Source organism: Dermochelys coriacea, chromosome 8, assembly GCF_009764565.3.
Source record: "Dermochelys coriacea isolate rDerCor1 chromosome 8, rDerCor1.pri.v4, whole genome shotgun sequence".
NCBI classification, from domain to species: domain Eukaryota; kingdom Metazoa; phylum Chordata; order Testudines; family Dermochelyidae; genus Dermochelys; species Dermochelys coriacea.
In genome coordinates this window covers 46,831,463-46,855,189 of record NC_050075.1, presented here as the reverse complement: position 1 = coordinate 46,855,189, position 23,727 = coordinate 46,831,463, and the positions used below count along the sequence as shown (strand labels likewise).

General features: G+C 44.1%; 1 protein-coding gene and 1 long non-coding RNA gene across 4 annotated transcripts in view; both read left to right on the top strand.

Moving 5' to 3' along the window:
- Nucleotides 1-23,727, top strand: part of PRRX1 (paired related homeobox 1) — an 88,221-nt gene that overhangs the window by 20,528 nt on the left and 43,966 nt on the right. The gene's annotated exons all lie outside the window — the stretch shown is intronic.
- Nucleotides 7,966-23,681, top strand: LOC122455536. Its single transcript, XR_006273772.1, has 3 exons — nt 7,966-8,112; nt 10,530-10,546; nt 23,670-23,681. It is a non-coding gene; the product is annotated as an uncharacterized LOC122455536 (long non-coding RNA).

The window sequence follows — 23,727 nt, the reverse complement described above, 5'->3', positions numbered from 1 at the left end:
TGTGAATCTCAGCTTTCCTTTCTTTTAAAGCAACTTTCTCACTCTCATGGTTGTAGAGAAAAGCTAGAAAACATGACCCAAGTGCAACCTGAAGACAAAGAAAAAGACTCCAAACTGTATTATTTTAAAAGAAGTCTGATGGTTTTCTGGAGCTTGACTCATTATTTTTGAACACTGCTCTTATTTTGAAGAATAAAACTAAACTTTTCTGTTTATAATCAATTTCACTTCCCGATTTGTAGTAATCAAAATATATATTACTTAGAGTATAATAGGTTGGAGCCATGCACCACCCCACCCTTATTTCCTGTTTACTTACTGGGTGTTTTGATCCCCCCTCACCTCCCTTTGTTATGTAGCTCAGTGGGTCTCAACCAGGGGGTATGCATACCCCTAGGGGTACACAGAGATCTTTCAGGGGGTACTCAACTCATAGATATTTGCCTAGTTTTACAACAGGCTATGTAAAAAGCACTAGCGAAGTCAGTACAAATTAAAATTTTATACAAGCAATGACTTGTTTATACTGCTCTATGTATTCTATATTGAAATGTAAGTACAATATTTATATTCTGGTAAGTTGACTGATTTTAAAATTATATGGTAAAAATGAGAAAGTCAGCAATTTGTCAGTAATAGTATGCTGTGACACTTTTGTATTTTTATGTCTGATTTTGTGAGCAAGTAGTTTTTAAGTGAGGTGAAACTTGGGGGTACGCAAGACAAATCAGACTCCTGAAAGGGGTACAGTAGTCTGGAAAGGTTGAGAGTCACTGATTAGCTGACTAAAGCAGTGTGTTCTTTGTCTGCAGTACTGTAAGTAAAGTCTGTTTTCTTGTGCACTGAGCAAATTATTATAGTCAGTTTCACTTCCTAGCTCTCCTGCTGTGTTTGTATTTTCGATGCTTCAGCACAAAGTTTCCAATTTTTTAATTTAAAAAGGTTTTTACTAAATTTTAATTAAAAATCCCCAAACTAATGCAGTGAAAATATTTCTAACGCTAGATTTTGAAATCAATTATAAAACCAAATGTTCTATCTGAGGTATTTAACAGAGTGCCTTCAATGACCATCAGCATTCTGTGTTCTACTGAGTTTCTACTACAGCACTGATTTTCTACTACAAGGAAGTATATTTTGTCCCATTTAATGATGTATAAAACAATGATTCATTGCATTGCATGGGGAAAATTATTATTTTAGGGCTAATTTGTGTAAGGTTTACTTTCACCAGTTGCTTTCAATGGGACTGCTAATGTGAGTAAATGCTGCTCAATGAATGCAAAGTTTACATATTTCATTCCTTAGTATTCAGAGGCTTGATTCTGCAGCCCCAACTCATGTGAATGGTTCTCCTGAAGACAATGAAACTATTCCTGTTAGTAGCAGCTTCAGAATTGGGCCTAGACTGTATAGTTGCTTGGAGCTCAGAGTGGCAACAGAATTGGGCCCTGAACCGACAGAGGTTTCCCACAATCAGCATCAATTATGGTTACATCAGTCATGTTGGAGGTGCTTCAGAATCTATGGAGGGGACGGGCATGAGGGAAGAGTAGTGGAAGAGCTGGGAAAGGGTGTAACAAAAAAGTTAAGAGGGGGAGAAGATGAGATTTTAAAATATATTGACTAAGCAAGTGCTGAATTACAGGGTAAGAATTTATTCTGCGATTTTCTGGCCATTTGAAATTTGTTCCCCTGGTTTATGACATTACCAGAACCCCTTGATGGGATTACAGCCAGGTAGTTCAATGCTGCTTGTTTATTCTATACTTCATCATTTGTGATTCACATATTAAGTATACCCTAGGGGGTTATGTGGTTATTTTCCTGAAAGGTTTTTTTTAATTGCATAATTAAGCATATCATGAGTAATTTACAGTCTGTCACAATATTATATACTCTGGCCTCTATAAAGTCTGACCTGACCTGTGGCAAGGTTGAATTGCTGTATTTCTCCTTCCCCTCCAGAGACACAATTCCCAAAGGAGGTTTGCCTCCTGGGTAGGGATGTAGAATGGTAAACATCCCCGCCTAGCAGGAGGCCACGTCTTAGCAAAAGAAAGCTGTGAGAGTTGTAAAGGGCCATTGGTTCACCTGCTGTTATCTTCTCTGTCAACTTGAAAGAACAAATGCTCTGAGGGAAAAGGGCTGGTGTGGAGCAGGGGAAGTCTGCGCTGCCTTCTGAAGCGTTTCTTTGGGTCTGTCTTCGCTGCAGAGTTAACCTGAGCTATCTACACTTGAGTTATTCCTTTCAAGTTAGCCTGGCTTGAGTGAGAATAGCCAGGCTATGAAATAACTCCCCAGCTCTGTGTCTCCACTGGTGCTGCCCTCACATGAGTGTGACGCTAAGACGTTAACTATGGTTCTTTGCACTGTGATAAACTAGTGGGGTCTGTGAATTATTTCCCAGTGAATTATGGGAGACCTTCTGTCAAGGTTCCTTCCCCACTCTGAACTCTAGGGTACAGATGTGGGGACCTGCGTGAAAGACCCCCAAGCTTATTTTTTACCAGCTTAGGTTAAAAGCTGCCACCGCCAAAGTGTTACACAAAGAACAGGGGAAGTGCCCACTTGGAAACATCTCCCCCACCAAAATATCCCCCCAAGTCCTACACTCCCTTTCCTGGAGAAGGCTGGATAAAATCCTCACCAATTTGCATAGGTGAACACAGACCCAAACCCTTGGATCTTAACAACAATGAAAGAGCAATCAGGTTCTTAAAAGAAGAATTTTAATTAAAGTAAAAGAATCACCTCTGTAAAATCAGGATGGTAAATACCTTACAGGGTAATCAGATTCAAAACACAGAGAATCCCTCTAGGCAAAACCTTAAAAGTTACAAAAAGACACAAAAAAAGGAATATACATTCCATTCAGCACAACTTATTTTATCAGCCATATAAACAAAACAGAATCTAACACATATCTAACTAGATTGCTTACTAACTCTTTACAGGAGTTCTTACCTGCTCTGGTCCCAGAAAAAGCATCACACAGACAGAGAGAACCCTTTGTTTCCCGCCCCAGCTTTGAAAGTATCTTGTCTCCTCATTGGTCATTTTGGTCAGGTGCCAGTGAGGTTATCTTAGCTTCTTAACCCTTTACAGGTGAAAGGGTTTTTCCCCTGGCCAGGAGGGATTTAAAGGTGTTTACCCTTCCCTTTATATTTATGACACCTTCTCTGTCCTTTCTGGATGCAGAGAGGGAATTGTGGGATGGTGTTGTAGGATTACCGGTGCTTGAGTGGCAGTAGCCTGCCTCAACATTACACATCAGTTGTGAAAGATTGTGCTGAGCCCAGTTTTAGCTTCTAAAGGAGTCAGACAACTCCTTTAAAAATACCACTGCACTACAGCTCAGGGTCTGTGTGTGGGGATGGGCCTCAATATAGGGATAACACTTCAGCTCGAACACCAGATAACTCTGCGGGGAAGGCAAGCCCTTGCTGTTAGGTTTGTGATCTGACATTTTAGAAATAGCTGCAATTGCCTTGTGAGACCCCAAGTTACTTTTCCCCACTTGAAGCCTGGGCTATTTTCTTAAGGGTCTTTATAACGATCTTGCCCTTTCATGTGTGGAGGCCTGAATAGAACGTTCTAATCATTATCACTCTGCATTCTGAACAATGATATGGGATTCTCCTCTCATTCAGGCGGGAAGAGCTGCTGCTTTTTATCTGTAAACCCAGGGGGAAGTCACAGCTTGTGACAAATTATTCCTAAACTGCAAGTCATTATGGAAAGTTAGCAAAAATGGGGTCTGTGGCTCCCAAATATTTGTGGGGACTTGCTACTGACTCCCCCTGAAAAGACAACGTTAGGACACGGAGCAGCATTTCCAGGGGATGTTTAGCAAACCACAGAGTGCTAGATCCTCAGTGAGTGCAAATCAGAGTCACCCTATTGACTTCATCTCAACCTTGTCCCTATTGAACAGCCCCTCACTGGGGCACTGGACCAGGGAGTGCATTTGTGTGCTTCAGGGATGGAGAGATGTGAAGGTGTATGGAGCTACTGGCATGCACCATCCATCGCTATAACTTATTTAAAGTCACTCCTATGTGCCAGGGTTGCAGGACTGAGCCCTAAGTGAGGGTTGTAATGGACATTCATGGAGGAAAACTTCACTGTAGAAATCTTAGTGCCATAGTAGCTGAGCTTTTAGAGAGCTTTGTGAGGAGGCGGAATAGGGGTCACAGTGCTACCCCCTGGTTCCTGTTAGGGGGTGGGCTTGTTTTCTTCCTTGTTTCCTTTTAAAATAAGTAGCCACAAAATTGAAATGCATGCTGTGGAAAAGAAGGGCCTGCTGCACTGTATTGTTTGAGAAATAGTATGTAAGCATGCAAGCGAAGGGTGTGTTGTAATGCATGGGCACAGAGGAAGTGTAGATAAGGTTACATTTGCTTTTTGTTGCTTTCAATTTCTCAACTGTAAAACCTTAGTGTCCTTTTACCAGAGCTTTTGTGTGGAATTAATCTAGAAAGCGTGAGGGTAGAAGAGAGGGAGAGAGATTGTCGGACAGTGAAGGACTCTATTTATCTATGGAAGAGGTACAGTATGTAGCTTCCCTTACACTGCCTGCACCCTGAGATGGAGGGAGGGCCCATTGCTAGGGGTCAGAGGTCAGTGCAGTCTTCATGGCTCCCATTCAGTCCTTGGCTTCTCCATTGTGATTGCCAAGGATATAGCCAATTGTGGGCACCTCTCTGTGAGAACTTGGAGAAAGGAATAGCTTTAGAGCGGGCCAAATCCACACCCAAAATCAAAGCGCCCCCAAACTTTGAGCACAGTTGGCTCCTTTCTCTATAATGAACTGAGCCAAAACCTGGCTCCAAACCCAATGGCCTTTGAAGGGGTTTCAAAATCCAGAACCAAATTGTGTGGCTCAAGTCTATTATATTTCTATAGCTGGGTAACTGAAAGGGGAGTTCACCATTCTGTTTCCTGTGCACTGCACCTTCAAGTGGAAAGGAGTCCCTGTGTCGGATGCAGAGGTAGCTGTGGGACAGCAGCCATTTTGTGTTCCATTGCAAATGCAGAATGTTGCAGAATGGCCCACTGTGTGCTCTCTGTCCTGGAGACTTTGTATTCCTTCTTTCTTTGCTGTTTTCTTTATCTCTAGTAAGGGCAATCTAGAGGAAGATGGTTTGTCCTTTGTGCATAGGAAAAGTTGACAAGGCCTATCTTAGTGTGGCCTATTACAGGGGTTCTTAAACTTTTTTTTTCACGGACCACTTGAAAATTGCTGAGGGTCTCGGCGGACCACTTAATGATCTTTCCAAATGTTGTTTGTACCATTAGCTAACTATTGTAAAGCACTTTGGATAAAAGCACTATATAAAAAAACCTTAATAATAATTAATGGTTTTTTGTTCTACAAATAAAAGCACAAAACTCAAGTTTTAATATCAGTAGTCTTACCTTTCTAATGCGATGGATGTACCCTCTCTCCCCCACTGCGGCAGCCCCCGAACTGGGCCTGGAAAGGAGTGGGGTCTCTCCCCAGCAGCCACAGCCTTGGAGCTAGGGAAAGTTGCCTTTTTCTCTGGATGCCTCTTTCTCCTGCACATCCCAAATTTTCCCCACCCCCTCTTCTCACCCCACTTCCCCCTCCCACCTAGTGCCCCCAAGGCTACCACCTCACCTTACATGTGTGTCTTCTCCAGGGTCCAGGCACCTAATTAGTGGAGCCACGCCTGCACAGCTCCACTAAGTAAGTGGGTGGCCCTGCATTCTCTTGTGTGTGGCCACCCAGGCATGCACCTTAGAGGGAACTATCACAGACCACCTGTATGGAGCTTGTGGAGCACTGGTGGTCCACGGACCACAGTTTGAGAACCTCTGGCCTATTGGATATAGTGTTGAACTAGGAGCCAGGGTCTTATATGTACTACTGGTCTGCTAAGTGACCTTGGGCTTGTCCAGTCACACCTTGTGCCTCAGTTTCCCCATCTGTAAAATGGGCATAATGATACTGACCTCCTTTTGGAAAATGTTTTGAGATCTGATGAAAAGTGCTATATAACAGCCAGGTATTATTAGTGACACAGTGAGTTCTTTGGTTTCTCCTCTGACCCTTGATTATTCTAAGCTGGTCCTTACTTTCCAGTGTCTTGGTGGTTATTTCTTAGCTACAAATAAGCCTGTGTCTTTCTCATGGAGCTGAGAGAGTAATTTGCAGCAAATAATTTGCTGTAAAACATACCCTCTTTCTCTGCTCATGGAATGCAACTTCCTTGAATGTATTCGAGTTCATTCAGCATGTGTTGAGTAAGTTTTATTTTTACCCAATGGATTGATATGTGACTGTCTTTCCTATATGATATTCTGGATTTGAGCTGTGTTGGTTAGATGTGGTCACTTATATCACACTGTGGTATGGTTTCGGTGGCCAGAGTCAGTGAGAGTTACAGAGAGGGCTGGAGGAAGGCACTGAGGATTTGGCTTTGTAAAGTTGGTAGATTACTCTAAAACCAGCAAACCATATCATCAGCTGGTGTTAATCAACGTAGCTTCATTGAAGCTGTAAATCCAGTGCAGGTGGCTGACATACATTCGAATTTCCAATGGATTTTGATTTGGCCATCTTCTTTCCCATGGTAGTCACTCTTCATGTATATTTTTGTGCAATGGAACTTTGTTCACAGTTTGTTTGTATATGTGGGTTTTCCCGTGTCCCATAGTCACATGAGAACAAGGATATTTGTGCATGAACAATAATAGTCACTAGTCAGTAGTGTGGATTGCTTATAATTTGCTTCTCATTACACCTTAGTATCCTTTTTAAAATAAAAGTTTGAAAAATCCAATTAGGAAACAGAAACAATATCATGTGGGGGTCAGACCAAAGATCTATCTAGCTCAGTATTGTCTTCTGAAAATGGCCAGTGCCGGGTGCCTCAGAGGGAATGAACAGAACAGGTAATCATCAAGTGACTCACCCCTTGTCGCCCATTCCCAGCTTCTGGCAAACAGAGGCTAGGGACACCATCCATGCCCATCCTGGCTAGTAGCCATTGATGGACCTATCCTCCATGAACTTATCTAGTTCTTTTTTGAACCCTATTATAGTTTTGGCCTTCACAACATCCTCTGGCAAAGAGTTCCACAGGTTGACTGTGCGTTGTGTGAAGAAATACTTCCTTTTGTTTGTTTTAAACCTGCTGCCTATTTCATTTGGTGACCCCTAGGTTCTTCTGTTATCAGAAGGAGTAAATAACACTTCCTTATTTACTTTCTCCACACCAGTCATGATTTTATAGACCCCTATCATATCCCTCCCTTAGTCATCTCTTTTCCAAGCTGAAAAGTCCCATTCTTATTAATCTCTCCTCATATGACAGCTGTTCCATACCCCTAATAATTTTGGTTGCCCTTTTCTGAACCTTTTCCAATTCCAATGTATCTTTTTTGAGATGGGACGACCACATCTGCACGCAGTAGTCAAGATGTGAGCATAACATGGATTTATATAGAGACAATATGATATTTTCTGTCTTATCTATCCCTTTCCTAATGATTCCCAACATTCGGTTTGCTTTTTTGACTGCTTTTGCACATTGAGTGGATGTCTTCAGAGAACTATCCACAATGGCTCCAAGATCTTTCTCTTGAATAGTAACAGCCAGTTTATATGTATATTTTATATGCCATCATTTTATATGTATAGTTAGGATTATGCTTTCCAATGTGCATTACTTTGCATTTATCAACACTGAATTTCATCTGCCATTTTGTTGCCCAGTCACCCAGTTTTGAGAGATCCTTTTGTAGTTCTTCGCAGTCTGCCTGGGACTTAACTATCCTGAGCAATTTTGTATCTGCAAATTTTGGCACCTCACTGTTTACCCCTTTTTCCAGATCATTTATGAATATGTTGAATAGGACCTGGCCCAGTACAGACCCTTGGGGGACACCACTATTTGCCTCTCTCCATTCTGAAAAACTGACTGTTTATGCCCTTTGTTTCCTATCTTTTAACCAGTTACCTATCTATGAGAGGACCTTCCCTCTTATTGCATGCAGCTTACTTTGCTTAAGAGCCTTTGGTGAGGGACCTTGCCAAAGGCTTTCTGAAAATTTAAGAACACTATATCCACTTGATTCCTTGTTGTCTCCCTCAAAGAATTCTAATAGATTGGTGAGGAATGATTTCCCTTTTACAAAAACCATCTTGACTCTTCCCCAACAAATTATGTTAATCTATGTATCTGACAATTTTGTTCTTTACTATAGTTTCAACCAGTTTGCCTGGTACTGAAGTCAGGTTTACTGGCCTATAATTGCTGGGATCACCTCTGGAGCCCTTTTTAAATATTGGCATCACATTAGTTATCCTCTAGTCATTTGGTACAGAAGCTGATTTAAATGATAGGTTACAGACTACAGTTAGTAGTTCTGCAGTTTCACATTTGAGTTCCTTCAGAACTCTTGGATGAATATAATCTGGTTCTGGTGACTTATTACTCTTTATTTTATCAATTTGTTCCAAAATCTCCTCTAAAGACATAGCAATCTGGGACAGTTCCTCAGATTTGTCACCTGAAAGAAGCACGCTGAGCTAACATGGTGGCAAGTTCCAAGATCCTATGGGGCTCTGCTCCATTCCGTCTAATGTGCTTAAGGAATGACTAGTTGTCCGTTGATAACATGGACCCATTGGCTAAACGCTTCTGTGTGCAGGGGGCTGGGAGACTGGATGAACAGCCTACACTGGAGCTCCATAGACGTATTCCCTTTGACCATCTCCCCTTTGCAAAGCCTGCTTCATTGGTCATTGAGCAGGGAAAGAGGATGTGGGACTTAGCTATTGTGAAATGCTTCACGTTGATGAGCGGGGGGTGAAATTTCTTCCTGATCTCTGTGGTGATCAGTTTGTGTCCTGATGCTTGTGATCTGATTAACCTTAGGAGGCAGATTGACGAGCATCAGTCTCCGATTGCTACCTCCATCAAAACAGGAGAGCCATTTTCCCAGCATGGGATATTTTTCTTTCCCTTTTGGACACACGCAGAAGGTTGCAGTGCCGGGTGAGGTCAGGCATGCAGGAGGCACCAGGAAGGCATTATGTCATGACAGAACAAGACAAAGCATGTGGGGGGGGGGGGAATGGAAAACAAATTCTTTGAGACTGAATCACTTCTGGGGAACTGGACAACAACTGTTTGATCCAGAACTGTGTGTGTGTGTGTGAGAGAGAGAGAGAGAGAGAGACTGTGAATCTGGAAGAGCAGAGATTTTTCAAGATTTTGCCAGACACAAAGTTGCTAAAAAGGAAAACGCCATCTCCCACACTACTTTGAGATCTGCCGGGACAGGTGCTCTGTGTGGGAGATGGTTTTGTTACTGTCTGTAGTGCCTAGAGGCCCCAGCTGAGATCAAGGTCCCATTATGCTGAGTGCTGTACAAACACCAAGTAAAAGACTGTCCTTACCTTGAAGAGATTACCATTGAAATAGCCAAGCGAGATAGAGAGCATTGTTATCCCCATTGTACATAGTGGGGAATTGAGGCTCAGAGAGGTTAAATGATTTGCCCAAGGTCAGACAAGGAGACTGTGGCAGAGATGGGAGCTGATCCTGAGTGCAGTGCCTTTAGCCACACAATCCCCCTTTCTCTCCATAGACGTGTATTGTTTGTGTAATTTGGGGCCTGATCCCATCACCTCTTGTCTTAGCGCTACTGACCATGCCAGCCTACATTGCTCTGCTTCCGTGACAAGTACTTTCAGGCTTTCTCCAGCACCAGTAATAAAAGCTCCCAGTCCAAATCCATAGAGCCACTCCCTTGTCCTCTTTCAAGACACCTCTGATGGAAAGCAGACAGAAAATTGATAATGGCTAGGCATGTGTGAAGTTGTGATCACTGCTACTGTTCTCTGACTCACACTCACTGTAGATGAAGATGATGATTTCCTTATAGGAGGCACTGAGCTTATGGTTTGTTCATGAACTCTTTGATGTATCTAGTGTGTCAAGTATTCCAGAGCGCAGACTTTGAACTGAGAATGTTTTCATTTGGCATGTGCTATGTTTGTGTTCCCAGACAGGATGAGTGTTACTCTTAGAATCAGGTTTCCCTTGTAAATACGTATCATTTTGAATTTGAAATTTGCTTTCCATGAATATCTCTAGTGGAGAAAGGTGGGGCAAGAATCAATGGCTGAGAAATTAAAGCCAGACCAATTGAAATTAGAAATAAGGTACAAAAGGTGAACAGTTAGGGCAATTAACAAACTACCAAGGAAAGTGGTGGAGTCTCCGTCTCTTAAGGCTTCAAATCGAGACTGGCTGTCTCTCTGGAAGAGCTGCTTTGGTCAAATGTAAGTTAATGAGCTTAATACAGGAGTAACTGGATGCATTTCTATGGCCTGTGTCACGAAGGAGGTCAGATGAGAAGATCTAGGAGTCCTTTTTGACCCCAAAATCTATGGATGTTTTGCAACATTCATTTACAATTTGTGGTTTCAGTGAACACTCCTGCCAGTAAACTTGTTCACTGGAATGGCTGCAGAAAGTAAACGCATTCAGTGCAAATTTGTTTACAGGTTTCAACAAAAGATAGCCTTTTTTTTCCGCACTATTTACTCAGCTCTGATGATAATGCAGGGGAAGGTATCCCAGTCTTTCCCTTATTAGAATCATAGAATACGAGGGTTGGAAGTGACCTCAAGAGGTCATCTAGTCCAAACCCCTGCTCAAAGCAGGACCAACCCCTAGTTTTTGTCCCAGATGGCCCCCTCAAGGATTGAACTCACAGCCCTGGGTTTAAGCAGGCCAATACTCAAACCACTGAGCTATCCCTCCCCAAACCAGACTCCATACTCACTTACGGAACAAAACAACCCCACACACCCTGTTAATGGTGATGCTGGGAAAGCCACTAAAGATGTAGGGTTTAGTAGGCAACTAAAGAATGGATATCTCTGTGCATCTTCTCTGAACTATCTGGATTCTTAGAGTCCACAAAACTAAATTGGAATTCTTAGATGAACAAGATCTCACATGAGATTTCTGGTATTTCCCGCTTCTGGCCATGCTGAATATTCCATGTGAACTGACTTTCTGGTAACTGTGGTATTTTTGATCTTATTGAACTTGAAAAAAGGTTATTTACACATTTTATAGCCTCAGAAAGAGTTCCAAATTTGTAGTGAGTGTGGGTTTTGGGTGAAATTCTGGATTGGTTGCTCAATATTATGGAGTCCTGGTCCAAGAGGATGTTGTGAAGGCCACGACTATAACAGGGTTCAAAAAAGAATGGCTATTAGCCAGGATGGGCAGGGATAGTGTCCCTAGCCTCTGTTTGCCAGAAGCTGGGAATGGGCAACAGAGGATGGATCACTTGATGATTACATGTTCTGTTCATTCCCACTGGGGCACCTGGCATCAGCAACTGTCAGAAGACAGGTTTCAGAGTAGCAGCCGTGTTAGTCTGTATTTGCAAAAAGAAAAAGAGTACTTGTGGCACCTTAGAGACTAGCAAATTTATTAGAGCAGAAGCTTTCGTGAGCTAATGCATCCGATGAAGTGAGCTGTAGCTCACAAAAGCTTATGCTCTAATAAATTTGTTAGTCTCTAAGGTGCCACAAGTACTCCTTTTCTTTTTGTCAGAAGACAAGAAATTGAGCTAGATGGACCTTTGGTCTACCCAGTATGGCCGTTCTTATATTTTTATAATAAAAATAATACTCCGGAACAATTGCTATGAACTTTCTGTTGGAAATTTAAGCCAGTTCTTCAGCTGTCCGCACTCCATTTGGTATCCACTTTCCATGAATATCCTACCAAAAAAGTTTACTAGCAGGATTGTCTATGAAAATGGAAAAATTGCTCCCAGAAACAAATCCTCAATTCCTAATCATGAGTGTTTCACACTGGTAAACTGCTCCTATGATCTCCCTTCATCACACTGGGGAATGGAAACAATCACATCAGTCCCATTGAAGCTGGTTGAATTTTGAATTTCTGATATTAAATCACACACAACTGCCCACAGGGTTCTCATCTTCAAAGACCTTTCACAAAGACCTTCCACTACACACAAAGGATAATTTGCAGAGGGTGGTATTTTCAAATGCATCTAGCTCCAGTAGGCACTTTGGAAAATCCCAGAAATTATTTTGCAAGTAATTATAACGATACTTGAAGAAAATGCAATCTGCTTATGGACAATTCATAAACAGGAAGGCAAAGACCACTGTGTCTGCCAATAGTGTGTGTGGGGGGCGGAGGGGCAGAGTGAGGGCAGCTGGCTTCAGCAGTGTTATTGAGCATGCTCAGTCCAAGACAAGCAACAAATCTGGGGGGCATATGACCTCATGTTCCCTTTCCCCCCATATATTGCCTCAGCAGAGAGGGGGGAAAGGCAGAAATAATCAAATAAATTATTGTGATAAATTATTTGCTGGAATCTACTCCAAGCACACCCCCAGGCTCATGCCAAACTCCCCCTGGGTGTGCTTGTTGGAACTTGGTTCAGACATACTCCAAATTCACCCCAGAACTACCCCAAACTAGCTCATGTTGGCTGAAAAAGTCATAGCCCTCAATAACTATAATTGTTCTTCACAGTGTACGTATCTTGGGTATTTATCTGGTACCAATTACCCTAGCATCTGAGCACCTCACAAGCTTTAATATGGTTATCTACCCCGGCCTGGTAATAGGGAAGTGCTATTGTACATGTGGGGTACTGAGGCACGGAGAGGTTAGGTGACTTTCCCAAGGAAGCCTACGGCAGAGCAGAACTTGAATCTGGATCTCTACCTTCCAGGCTAGAGTCCTAACCATGGAGCTATCCCAGTTTAGCCTAGCCTGCAGCTTCCATTGTTGGTTTCCATCAGAGTTCTGTGTGTCACAGCTGAACAAAGTATCAGGTGAAGTTTAGTGGCTCTGAAAGGAAAATGTGGCCCCCATTACTAAGCTTAGGTTAGGTAACCCTGCACCATAATCATCACCACCCTGTGTGGCCAGTAAGAAGAATTTGGCTTGTTCTTACTGGTTGGGTTGTGTCGAGACTGAAGGGGATAATATATGGTTGGTTAGTTTTTTTTTTAAAAAAGGGTCTTCATCATTACAGACATTTCAGTTTTGCTCAGTCATAAATGAGGATTTGTTCTGTATGCTGTAGCAGCCTATAAGGGCCTGGTCAATGCTCGCTGATGTCTGTGGGAATCTTTCCACTGATTTCAGTGGGCACTAGATTGTGGCCTAAGTCAAAGGGAGCCTTCCCTGGATTTATCACTAATCATCAAGAAGTCCCAGCCCTCTGTTTCCTTCAGTAGGTGCCTTGTCTCTCCCTCAGTGGGTGGGAGAGCCCCCAACTGTCTTGATCCCTTCCTAGCTCCTACCTCTCTTCAAATCCCACTCATCTCCCCAGCCATCTTCTAATTCTCTTCTCAGAAAACAGGCAAATCCTACTCCTGGCTGCTCGCCATTCTCCTCTCGTGCCGAGTCCTTCTTGACACTCAGCCATTGCAAGCTGGAATGCAGCACTAGGGACTCCTTGCCTGACACATCACTAGCTAGAGACTTTATTGGTCTCGACAGTCAGATGTTTAGCAAGGCGTTGTTTTTCCCTGGACAGAAATATTCTGCACAGGATCTGAACGAGGGAGGGAATGATGTCTGCTGGTCAGTATAGGACCCTGGGGGCCTAAAATCCTGACTCTTATTCCCACCCCTTCCACTGACTCATTCCAGTGTCCTTGGGACTAGTTTAAAGCAAAGCTTTGCTGGATCAGGGCTGGAGTGTTCAGCACCTTGCAGGATTGAGACCATTGGTCCCACTGGTGTAAATCAGGAGTAATTCCAGTGAAATCAGTGGTGTCACAGCACTGCCAACCAGTGGAGGACCAGACCCCTGGGTTCTACTGGCCTCTCAAGGCTGGTGCTGCTTGTTAAACCTTTCTGGGGCTTGTATGACTCTCATGTACCAGACTGAACCCCGTTGTCCCAATGAGATCAGAGTGACCAGGTGTGCGCATTGCAATCGCTGTGAGTCACTTTTCTCCAGCTGTTTCAGCCCAGTCCCAGCTGTTCATTCTGCATGAGTGTTATTGAGATGATAATCCACCAGCTGACTTGGAGCTGGCAACTGCTGCACTTCATAATCATGCTGACAGTCACGGAGGAGGAGAGGAATTAGCAAACAGGAGCTCACCCTCGGGAGCAAAGGGGAGGCAGGTTTCCCAATAGCTCCTTTTGCGTTAAACTGCTAGTTATACAGGTGTGTGTGTGTGTGTGTTCTGGGAAGAGTTATTTGACTCAAGGAATTAAAGGGATCACTTAATCTATTAAGTGTTGGGCTAAAAATATTTTGGGGTGTGAAATTGTCTTGTGAGAGGGAGGACAGAGCAATTCATTGGAGAGCTGTGGGAACTCTCAAGGAAAAGACTTGTATGAAGGACTCAAGCCTCTTATTGAACTTGAAGAAAAAGGTCAAGAGTTCTCATCAATTCCTGCACATTTTCCTGTAAGTCCCCTCCATGACTGGCTTTACTAAAGGCTTTCATAATGGCTATCATCTAATGATAAATAGTATACAGGGTAAGATAAAGGTAATCAGCTCCTGTTTCAGGGCACCAGTTGAGCACAGAAGGGCTCCAAAAGGTAACTGTGTTCACCATGGTACAACAGACTGGGCATTATGAGGTATTTTTCACCTTCCTGTGAAGCACTGGATACTGTCCGCTGCTGGGCACAGGATACTTGACTTCCTATGGTCTTACCCAGTCTGGCATCGTCTTCCAGATTTGAATCAGAACTTTACAAAAGTTCAAGGGTGTTTGTATTGAAGATTTTGGTTTTGGCCCATTATAGCAATAGGTATGAGACACAATGTACAGATCCAGAGCTGGCCTTTCCCAAAATGGAGGGTGAGGGAGAGACTTGGGGTGGGAGTGCGGGTGGGGTTGATGGGTTCTGGTTTGGGCTTATCTTGCATTCCTTTGGTATTAACTCTTCAGCGCTGCTGCACCCGGTTGGTGTCTCACAATCATTGTGAACAGAACAACTGTTCAAAATGCCTTTCATCCCAGTCATTCTGGGAAAAGGTGCTTGCGTTGGTGTGACTGCCAGGTATGGATTGCTCTGTTTCATCGGTTTGAATAGATGGTCTCTGGGCACAGCTGCAAAAGCCCAAGCCACGTGCAGTGATGGGGAATGGACCAGATTGGACCTGGCTCTGGAAACTACTTTAAGAGACTGTCCAGCCAAACTTGGGAAATGCAAGGATACATGCAGCACACCTGGCAGCCCTGCTGGGCTGAGCACTTCTTTACCAAGATGTAACCACCAACTTCTTACAAGGTGTTCATTGATGTTGCTAGAGGCCTGTATGATGTCATGGAGTGGAGCTGGGCTCAGGAGAACAGGACAGATAGAACGACCAGTAATATAGCTAGTGTGCACCAAAATATGTCAGTATGGGAGACTCCTGTTGTAAATAGGTGGCTGAAGGTGATACATGAAGATGGGTGATTCTTTGGGTAGAGATGGGTTGGAGCATTGAGGTTTGGATCCAGCCCTGGATCTAAAGATCAGAAGGGGTTGGGTGCCGTGGGCCAGTTTGGTCCCATCTTTGGATTAAAAGTGAGGCTACCCATCCCATCCCCATGTCTGTGAGCAACCTCCCAAATGTCAGAAGGTGCTTGACCTTGCAATGTCCTTCCCAGAAGGACCGGTCAGCTAATGCTATCGAGCTGCATAAGGGTAGCTAAGAGAAGAATTTGGCTCAGAGAAATTAATATGGATTGTATGTAAATAAACATTGCAAAAAATCCCACACACCCCAGCTGCCCCTGACCCTGTACGGCTGCAATACACAGGGCCAGATCCAATGCTGACTGAAGTCACTAGAAGGACTCCGCTGACTTCAGTGGGGATTGGGTCAGGGCCTCTATTCAGTCAGGCACTTAAGCAGTGAACAAAATGGGATGATTCTCATGGTAGAAGTTAGGCACATGCTCAAGTACCATACTGAATCAACACTGCTGTCCTTATGGTCACGGGCTTCTTATTCACAAGTACTCCAGCCCATACGTGCTCCTCCACTCTTCTGTCATAAATACGCTAAATGCTATTACAGACTGTATGCGGGATGTAGCTTCTCCCGACCAGCAACAGACAGGTAATGAGCAAACATCCCCTCCTATGTTAAATCGCTCCCAGTGTAACAATTGCATATGAAAGTTTGCTTTTTTTGGTAGAAAAGTACTGGACTCGGTGCAGAAGTAGAGGCTGTGAATGTAATGTTAAGCAGAGTTCAGAAAAAACTTTTTCAATACCATCCCAGATGAAGGACTCCTTTTCGGCCTTTAGATAGTTAAGCAAGAGGGAAGGTTGCTAGAATGGGCTCATCCTGTTTAAACAGGGGAAAGTGCAGGAGGAAAATGGGAGACCATTTTTTTCATTGCTTTGGTGCCATCTACTGGTTGAGTTCAGTTGTGGCTAGAGCTGGGCAAAATACCTTGTTTGAAACTTCAGAATAGCAGCCGTGTTAGTCTGTATTCGCAAAAAGAAAAGAAGGATTTGTGGAACCTTGGAGACTAACAAATTTATTTGGGCATAAGCTTTGGTGAGCTACAGCTCACTTCAACGGATGCATTCTTTTTCACTGAAAAATGCGGCAGCAAAGACACTGAAACATTTTGTGAATTTGTGTCGGTTTCGTCGCATTGTTTTGGTTGAGAGGGGAAAAAACCCTAATAAATTCTGAAAAAAGTCAAAACATTTCATTTTGACATTTTGCCAAACAAAATTTTGTGATTTTTTTAAAATTTTTTTTAGCTTGAAATGACTTTTTATTTCAAAATGTCCTTTACATTTATTTAAAAAAAAAAAATCAAAACCAGCCAAAACTGACACATGACATTCTGAGTTTGTTAAAATGAAGTGGTTTGTTAAACCTGAAATTTTTACTTTTTGATTTGCTGGAATGTTGAAATGATACTTTCTTGGTTGGCTGGAAACGAGTATAATTTTTTTCCCCCAGAATTGTCAGCAAACCAAAAAGTCCCTTTTTCACCTGGGATGTAACCCTGACAACAGGAAGTGACATACAGCGAGATTTGCATATTAAGGGTCTGTCTGTGTTCTGTGCCTATATGACTGTACAGTAGTACCTGAGCACTCACAATGCTAAACATATAGCAGGGGTGGGCAATAATTTTTGCAGGGGGACCACTCCACAAATGTTGGTAAGTCGTCACGGGCTGCACATTTCTACTGTATTAATGAAGGGAGTGCAGGGTCTGGGAGGGAGTTTGGATGCAGGAGGGAACTCCGGGCTGGTGCCGAGTGTTGGCATGCAGGAAAGGGTGGGGATGTGGGCTCTGGGAAGGAGTTTGGTGCCGGAGGGGGCTCCGGGCTGGGGCAGGGGATTGGGGTGCAGGAGGGAATGTGAGGTGCAGGCTCTGGCTAGGAGGCTCTTAGCACAGGCACCTCCCAGCGGGCGGCACAGCAGGACTCAGGCAGGCTGCCTGCATGCCATGGCCCCACACCACTCCCGGAAGCGGCTGTGGCTGGCTGCTGCTGGCACATCTCTGTGCACCCCTTGCGGGGAGGGAGGCAGTGGGTCTCTGTGCGCTGCCCATATCCACAAGCACCACCTCCACGGCGAGGACAGTGCTGGAGGCAGGGGCAGTGTGTGGAACTGCCTCCGCCAGGGGCGCACAGAGACATGCCAGCCACAGCCAGCCACTTCCTGGAGTGGTGTGGGGCCATGGCTGTGCCACGGGACTTTTAGTGGCCTGGACTCGGAAATCGCAAGGGGTCAGAGGAGGCCAGACAGAAATGTTAGTCATGGTGGGCCAGACAGAAATGTGAGACGGGCCAGATCTGGCCTGTGGATCATATTTTGCCCATCCCTGACATATAGGGAATGTCTACACTGCAATAAAAGACCCACAACATGGCTGGCTCAGTTCAGCTGACTCAGGCTCGTGGGGCTTGGGCTGTGGGGCTAAAAATTGCTGTGTAGACGTTCAGGTTGGGGCTGGACCCTGGGCTCTAGGTCCCTGCAAGGAGGGAGTGTCCCAGAGCTTGGGCTGAGCCTGAACTCTACACAGCAATTAAACAGCTCCTTAGCCCAAGCCCCACGAACCCAAGTCAGCTGATATCGGCGAGTGTCTAGTTGCAGTGTAGATGTACCCAATGAGGCTAAGTGTTACACAGGAAATCAATGGCAGACAGGGAAGCTGGTCTCCCAGGTCCCAAGGACCATCCGTCTTCTCACACTCTGAGCTGTGTACAATTTAGACTGAGATAAGCAAGCATTATGAAAACCTATCCTCATTGACTGATTTCTTTAGAGGGTTCTCCAGCTGGCTGTGCTATGCAGACAGCCAATTTATTAACGAAAGAGGCCAGAAAGACTGGTACTTGCCTAACCAGAAGGTAAAGGCTTCTCACTGTAAAGATGTGCCTAGTAAAGGTCTTTTTCAGGAGGCGATGTGGGCTTGCAGACAGAACATTGGGCTGGCACTCAGGAGATTTGGGGTTTCTTCTTGACTCTACCACTGACCTTGTATGTGACTGAGCAAATCACTTCCCCAATCTGGGCCTGTTTCCCCTCTCACCCTTTGTCTGTCTTGAGTGTTTAGACTGTAAGCTCTTTGTGGCCTTCTCCTTAATTGGGGTCTTTTAGGTGACACTGTAATATAAAATCTTCGGAACCCTGGGGCCAAATTACCCCAAATTTGGATCACTAACCCTGCCCTATGAGACACACCAAATTTCAAGTCAGTCCGAATAGTTGCATGGGCATGCACTTTGACAAGTCAAGCTTTAAACAGAGAGCTGGTTTTGACCTTAGCTATGGTAGACCTGGTTGTCCACTCTAATAATGATAATAAAGGACATTTAGGATGGGAGAACAGAAATGACATAGCAGCTTCAAACCTGTGTGTGGCCTCTTGCTGTTTAACATGACAGAAGGGAGAGTCACATTTCAAAGTGGTTAAATGGGAATAAATGCAAAGATAGAAGAACAATGCTCGTTAGGCCAGCAACCAACTACAGAGTGACAAGGAGATACACAACTGCATTGGAGATGCTCGGGACAGGACAGTGTAATGTCCTGGGGGTTAAATGCTTCTCCAGATCTTTTGGAAGGTCACAAGGAGCAGATCATACTGCCCAGGACTCATGGGGATGGGATGGGCACAGGAATGTGCTTAAAAAGACACAGGATCTGCACTATGCACTCAAGCAAGAGTAGGGCATGCTGGGAGTGCCATATGACAGATCCTTGTTCTGTTCACTCCTTCAAGATGGGAGTCAGAGCAGGAATGTATGATGGGATAATGGGATTTTGGTAAGTAATTGATCTTTAAATATTCAGGGTAAATAGGCCAAATCCCCTGAGATGGGATATTAGATGGATGGGATCTGATTTACTATAGAAAATTCTTTCCTGGGTATCTGGCTGGTGAATCTTGCCCATGTGCTCAGGGTTTGACTGATTGCCATATTTGGGGTCGGGAGGGAGTTTTCCTCCAGGGCAGATTGGAGAGGCCCTGGAGGTTTTTTTGCCTTCCTCTGTAGCATGGGGCATGGTTGACTGGAGGAAGGCTTCTCTGCTCCTTGAAGTTTTGAACCATGATTTGAGGACTTCAATAGCTCAGACTTGGGTGAGGTTTTTCATAGGAGTGGTGGGTGACATTCTGTGGCCTGCGCTGTGCAGGAGGTCAGACTAGATGATCAGAGTGGTCCCTTCTGACCTTAGTATCTATGAATCTATGAATGTAACACGAGAGACCTCCGTAAAGCTCACTCATCTGAGACTAGAGGGCTGGATTGAAACAGCCCAGGTGCCTTGCAGCTGAGAGTGTGAACGGGACTGGAACACCTGATGTACCCCTGTACTAGTCACTCAGCAGAATAGTTGTGACATGTGTGACCCCTTTACTGAAGGGATGGGAAAGCTGGATTTTGAGTAAGCGAATCTGGACTAGGCCTCACTTAATCAGTGACTGTGATGATCTGGCGTAGTGTTTTTCATAGGAAAAAGCATACAGGGGACTTTAGCAAGATTTGTAGAAGAGATGGGCAAAATCAGGGTTGGTTTTAAATGGGAAACCAAGAAACCAGGGATGGTTTAATTGGGACAGTTTGCATCACGGTCCTGTTTTCTCAGAACCCTCACAGTTCAGGGACATTGGGTGGTCCGATATGCTCAGTATCTAGCTAGATGTGCAGGAATGTTTATCTGGATTAAGCGGGTGTTATTCCACCATGCCACACCCCTGAAATGAACATCAATAAGGAACTAGTGATGGATACTGTGAGCACCGCTGCTGAATAACTAATAGGCAGATCGGTGTGGAAATCCCACACTGCAGAACTGAGGGCAACAAAGAGGGCTCCGTGCTTTTAACTTAAGGTGAAAACCAAGCTGGACTCAGACTATATGGCCCTGAATAGAGGAGGCAATATAGTTTTTTTTGGAGAGAAGCAGATAAATATGTAAATCCCTGAGCACTTACAAAGACAGCAGCCTGGTCTATGCTTAAAAATTAGACCTGCCTTGCTATGTCACTTTCATGCCCTGAACAGTGTAGTGAATTTTTCCAGCTGTGTCCTCTCAGAGAGATGGATTAACTCCATCAACAGAAAACCCCCTTCTGATGATGCAGGAAGCATCTACACTATGGTGTACCAGTGACACAGCTGCATAGCCATAGCTGTTCTGCTGTAATGTAGACATGCTCCCATGGTATGTCAGAGGGGTGACTGAAGTATGAGCAGATGTTCCCAAGCTAGCTTTGATCTAGCTAGCGCAAGTAACACTAGCAGTGAAGCCACAGCTGTTTGAGTATGTACCCAGAGTCCTGGACAGGCAGGGTTAATCCATGCACGTCCCCATGCTGTGTTGTTTTCACTGCTGTTGTTACTTAGAGTTAGCTCTGATCTAGCTAGATCAAAGCTAGCTCAGTTATGTCTACATGTGCTGCAATCACACCACCCCAGCTGTAGTATAGACATACCCTAAGAGTGAAATCCTGGCCCTAGGGAGGTCAGTGGGAGTTTTGCCATTGACTTCAGTGGAGCCAGGATTTCTCCCTGTATTCCTGCAGTGCTGTAGTCTTACGGCAGGCGGATTGTTTGTTAGTCTGCCAGAGCCTGATTCTCCAGGTGCAGGATGTAAGCAGCTATCTGATGGTGAAAGGACAGGAGCCCCAGGGAATGCAGCTCTCTAGGGACGGTGGTGGGAATAGGGGCGAGGGTACTGAGGCATAAAGAAGTTGGATGGAAGGGGGAAAACTTAAGAATTTAGGCCAGAATTTTCAAGGGAGGCTAAGAGAGTTAGACACCCAACTCAACAGGATTTCATTGGGCAAATCGCCATTGGGTAAATTCTGCTCCTTCTGCACATACCACATGCAACTACCACTGAAGCCAATGGGAGTTATGGCTCTTGGATTCTCTCTTTCTTGGTCTCCCCTGGAATGCATTCCCCATTGCCCTGCTTTTGTCCATGATTCCAGACAGTCCCACACGGTGTTTCTCCAGGGAGAAAAGACCTTCTGTTATGGCTGCTTTGAAAGTCCCAGATACATTTTCAACTCCTGCCACTACAACATGGCAGGCTGTGTAGAGAGCCAGATGCCAACTGTCCTGAGTGCAAAGCCCAGGAAGAAAGGGGAAGAAATGTTTAGTTACTTTGGTGCTTTTTAAATTTTCTTCCCACTCTCCTGGTATGTTATTAAGCATAGATCTCATTTTACTGCAGTTTAAAGGTGCAGTACAGAGAAACCCAAAGGGGTCATTGGCACAGATACAGTACACTCCTGTTTATCCAAATAGCCAGGAGGATATTAGAAACTTTTGGATAACTGGATGTTTGGATAAATGGTAGTGCTATTAACTAACTAGGGTTACAGGGGGGACACCCTGGATTCAGATAACTAGGATTTTCAGATAACTGGACTTACACTGTACATACACTCCCATATAGCTAAGGTTGCAAAGATTTTTCCTTTCTGTCCCCCAGTTTTCAATAACTCGTAACTTGCTGAAGCATTCATATTTGAAGCTGAAATTTGCCAGGTTTGTTCTCTGCCCCAGATGAATAGTTTGGAAAAGTTCAAGCCAAAACAGTTGAAGGGCTTTTGAGTGAGAGGAAGGTGGAAAAAATACACTTTCTCCTGAGGGGATCTAAAAGCTGAAATGGCTCAACTTGGAAAGTTGCAAGTAGTCATGGAAACAGTCCTCTCCGAGGAGCAGGGCACGGCCTTGGAGGAAACTGGTTTTCAATGCCCCAATCATGACCATTTGAAAACATAGTAATATTTGTGGCTAGTTTCATTCATTATGGAGGAAGAAGGATGGTCCAGTGGTTTCACAGACTTCCTTTGTGAATTGGGCAAGTCACTTTGTTTCTCCATGCCTCAGTTTCCCATCTGTGAAATGGAAATAATAGCACTTCCCTACTTCACAGAGGCGCTGCGAGTGTAGATACATTACTGATTGTGAGGTGTCATGTACTATGGCAATGGAGGGGCCCATGTATGTACCATGGAGAGATTTCCTTAAGAAAGGATCCACTGTATATGCATTCAGGGGTGCTAAGAGCCTGATCCAAAGCCCATTGAAATGAATGGGAGTTTCTCCACTCGCTTTAGCTCACACCCTAAACTCCTTAGGCAGGTATTTGTGAACAAACTGGTGAGAGGCAGAATTCATTCAGAGTTGAGTGGAGTTACAATGAGCGTGGTTTGGACTACTGGCTCATAACTAGTCACAAGAAGTGGAGGTGAGGAAGTTGTATTTGGAGTAGCACAGGGGTCAGTGACTCTGCTAGGTTAGCTTATGTAGCCTGTTTTCTTTGGATCTTGAGGCAATAATGTTTTCTGATTCTGGGTATTTTGCATGGTGCAGTTTTCTTGTATTTGGGGAATTCGTTAGGTACCCTATAAATCAGATGCTGCTTTGATCAGTTGCTTCCACAACACTGAGCTGAAACCCCCAAGAAAACAGCTCCCTGGCAGCATCTGATGCTTTTCTGAACTACAGCCCGCATACACAGAGGCAGCAACATGAAAGAAAAACAAAAGTTAAAAGTTAACAAAAGCAAAAGTTATTCAAACTTTTTAAGTGGGGGAAGGGGGAAGGTTTAGTTCAAGCAAGGAATGAAACTCCAGGGAATCAGGATTGTTTTATTCAATCTACGCTGTTTCACTATCCCTAGCTGGTCTTGACCTATAACAGGTCTGCACACCTCCCTATCAATCTAATTAAAAAAACAGAGTCACTGTGGGGCATGGCATTACACATCAAATTGCCGCAGTGTAGAGCTCTGAGTACAATGGAAGTTCTCCCATAGGAAGCAGCAGCAGAGCTAGCTCTGTACAGATGGCATTTATCCCACCAGAGTAAAGCTGGGATCAAAAGTGTTCTGGCCACAATTTTCAGATGGGACTAGTGATTTGTGGTGTCCAATTTAAGGCAGCTTAAAGGTCCTGAGCATCTGCTCTCTCAGAAATAGGCTAAAGTGTCTCAAGTTGGGCACTCAACATATGGGACATCTAGAATCACTGTCTTACGTACTCATATGGCTTTATAATTGTTAAAACACAAATTATCAAAATCACATGTCACAATGTTCACAGTAAATATTATTAAATCAAATGTTAAGTTCTCCAGCAGCATTTTTCTCCAGCAGAGTAAAAATGCTATGCATTTGGCCAACATTTTCAAATATTGTTGCCTAAACTAGTAATCT